This window comes from Humulus lupulus, chromosome 4 (assembly GCF_963169125.1).
Source record: "Humulus lupulus chromosome 4, drHumLupu1.1, whole genome shotgun sequence".
Lineage (NCBI taxonomy): Eukaryota > Viridiplantae > Streptophyta > Magnoliopsida > Rosales > Cannabaceae > Humulus > Humulus lupulus.
The window spans coordinates 21,485,800-21,489,124 of record NC_084796.1 but is presented as its reverse complement, the minus strand read 5'-3'; the positions used below and the strand labels follow the sequence as shown (position 1 = coordinate 21,489,124).

At 39.8% G+C, this 3,325-nt stretch overlaps 1 non-coding gene across 1 annotated transcript; it reads right to left on the bottom strand.

Annotated features, from left to right (window-relative positions):
- Positions 1-1,108: 1,108 nt before the first annotated feature.
- Positions 1,109-1,215, bottom strand: LOC133833540 (small nucleolar RNA R71). The gene has a single exon (XR_009892916.1). It is a non-coding gene; the product is annotated as a small nucleolar RNA R71 (small nucleolar RNA).
- Between the last annotated feature and the right edge of the window lie 2,110 nt (positions 1,216-3,325).

Here is a 3,325-nt window from a genome sequence, read left to right as displayed (position 1 = left end):
CATATGCGGTTGCTCAACCACCGCGACCGAGGGTTTAAAGAGGAACTAGGGTTAAACCCTATTTTGTCGTTTAGGTCGGCTGGTTGTAAATATTTTATTATAATTAACATTTAAAATATATTTTGGGATCCCAACGTATACAGTAAACATTTTAGTAAAACGTTGTATCTTTGACCAAAATTTTTAACCCTAAACTATTAATCACATTTAGTTACACGATTTTTTTCAAATGGCTCGGTTAGCGAGTTTAGCATTGTTTAAAATGCACAACGTAACGATCCCTGGGTAGTAGGGCATTACAATACCTTTAAGTTTCTTAGTAATTGTTTTGCCTATTTTTCTATTTTGCAATCCCTGTGGAGACGATTTACTTATCACTGTATTACTTGTTTGATTACCTGCACTTGCATATTTAAATCAATTAAAATTAACACAACAAGTTTTTGGCGCCATTGCCGGGGATTGGAATTAGAAATTTGTGTAATATCAATTACTTGAAATTTATTTTTCTTTGTTGTTCTGACCTTGTTTGCTTGGTCCTATGTTTTCTCAGGTGATCTATTGTATGAACGCGCAAGAAGACATTGAACTAGCTCCTATTGAACCTGAGATTGAACGAACTTCTAGAAGAAGACTAAGGGAAAAACGGGCTCAAAATTGCCTTAATATGGCTGAAGAGGTTGAAGGAGTTAAGGGTGCTAATAATATCGCTAATGCGATTGCTATGGTTGATGAGAGAGAGAGAGAGAGCCATAAGGGAGTATACTGCCCCTATGTTCAATGAGCTCTATCTGGGCATTGTTAGACCTGAAATTCAAGCACCCCAATTCAAGTTAAAGCCCATAATGTTCCAAATGTTGCAGACAGTGGGTCAATTTATTGGGCTACCTATGGAGGATCCTCATCTTTATCTTCGTTCATTTTGGTGGTGAGCGATTCTTTCAAGCTACAAGGAGTGAGTGATGAGGCCCTGAGGTTGAAATTGTTCCCTTTCTCTTGAGGGATTGAGCTAGAGCTTGGCTCAACACCCTTCCTCCCGACTCGGTGACTACATAGAATGAGAGCTGAAAAATTCTTGATGAAATACTTTCCTCCTACCAAAAATGCCAAGTTTCGCAATGAAATCATGTATTTTCAGCAGATAGAAGATGAATCCTTTTGTGAAGCTTGGGAGAGATTTAATGAGTTATTGAGGAAGTGCCCATACCATGGGATTCCGCATTGTATACAAATGGAAACATTCTATAATGGGCTCAATTCTTCCACTCGCATGATGTTGGATGCTTCAGCTAATGGGGTTATTCTCTCTAAGTCCTACAATGAAGCCTATGAGATTTTGGAGAGGATTTCTATCAACAATTACCAATGGTCCAATGCAAGAGCCTCAACAAGTCTAAAAGTAGCGAGTGTACTTGAAGTGGATGTATTGACAACTTTGACCGCTCAAGTTTCATCAATGACTAACCTTCTCAAGAACATGAGTTTGGGGGGAATGGTACAACCAGCTGCTATGAGACAAGTTGCTAATGTGTCTTGTGTTTATTGTGGAGATGGGCACACATTTGAGAGTTGTTCTTTGAATCCTGCTTCGGTTTGTTATGTGGGGAATCAAAATGCCAACCGTAATAACTTATATTCAAACTCTTATAATCCGGGGTGGAGGCAGCATCCAAATTTCTCATTGGGGGGGGGGGGGGGGTGAAGGAGCAAGTTCAAGTGGAGCACCAATGCAAAACAAGCCTACATATCCACCGGGTTTTTTCAACAACCACCAAGAACTCAACCACCTCCTCCTCAAGTGTCTCAATCAAGCTCATTGGAGAGTTTAATGAAAGAATATATGGCCAAGAATGATGCTGTGATTCAGAGCCAAGTGGCATCCTTGAGAACCCTAGAGATTCAAGTGGGGCAGCTAGCTAATGAACTAAGGAATGGACCTCAAGGCACCTTGCCTAGTGATATCGAGAATCCAAGGAGAGATGGTAAGGAGCATTGCAAGGCGGTTACCTTGAGGAGTGGTAAAAATCTGGAGTTGAATGAGGATAATCCTAAGAGCAAAAGCGAGCCCAGTTCAATCCAAAGTAGTGTGGAAAAGGAAGAAAGAGTTGTGAGTTAGAAAATGTCAAATGCTGATCCTGAAGCAATTGCTGCAGCAATTGCTCAGCAAAATGCAACAGAGAAGCCTATGAGCAAGCCACCTCCACCATTTCCTCAGCAATTTCAAAAGCAGCAACAAGATGGTCAATTCTGAATTTTTTTAGATGTTTTGAAACAGCTTCACATCAATATACCGTTGGTGGAAGCTTTGGAACAAATGCCCAACTATGTGAAGTTCTTGAAGGATATTTTAACCAAGAAGATGAGACTTGGAGAATTTGAAACGGTGGCTTTGACTGAAGGTTGTAGTGCTATATTGAAGAATAAAATTCCTCCTAAATTGAAAGACCCGAGCAACTTTACAATTCCTTGTTCTATTGGGGGTAGAGATGTTGGTAGAGCACTTTGTGACTTTGGGGCTAGTATCAATTTAATGCCATGTCAATTTTCAAGAAGTTGGGAATTGGAGAAGCAAGGCCAACCATAGTCACTTTGCAATTAGCGGATTGATCTATGGCACATCCGGACGGCAAGATTGAAGATGTACTTGTGCAAGTTGATAAATTCATTTTTTCGGCGGATTTCATTATTCTTGATTATGAAGCGGATAGAGAAGTTCCAATAATTTTGGGAAGACCATTTCTTGCCACCGGAAGGACTTTGATTGACGTTCAAAAAGGAGAGCTTACTATGAGAGTGAATGGCCGACAAGTGACCTTTAATGCGTTCAACTCTATGAAGTTTCCAGATGGGATTGAGGAATGCTCTTCTTTGAGTGTGATTGATACTATAGTGGCTGAAAAATTGCTAAAAGAAACTTGTAAAGATGGATTGGGAGTGATATCACTTGATAAGCTTGAAGAAATGAGTGAAGGAAGAAACCCAAGTTACATGGGTGGAATCCAAGCAACCTTTTACTAAAGTGGGAAGGAATTTTGAGTCCTTAGAGTTATCGGAAAGAAATTTGAAGCCTTCCAAACCTTCTATTCAACAACCACCAAAGTTGGAAAGCAAGCCTTTGCCTAGTCATTTGAAGTATGCTTATTTGGGATGTGAAGAGACTCTACCGATGATTATTTCTGCATTGTTGGGGGTTGAAAAAGAGAATATGCTACTGGATATGTTGAAGAAATACAATAAGGCTATTGGTTGGACTATGGCTGATATAAAGGGTATAAGTCCCTCACTTTGTATGCATAAGATTTTGCTGAAAGATTCTTGTAGCAAT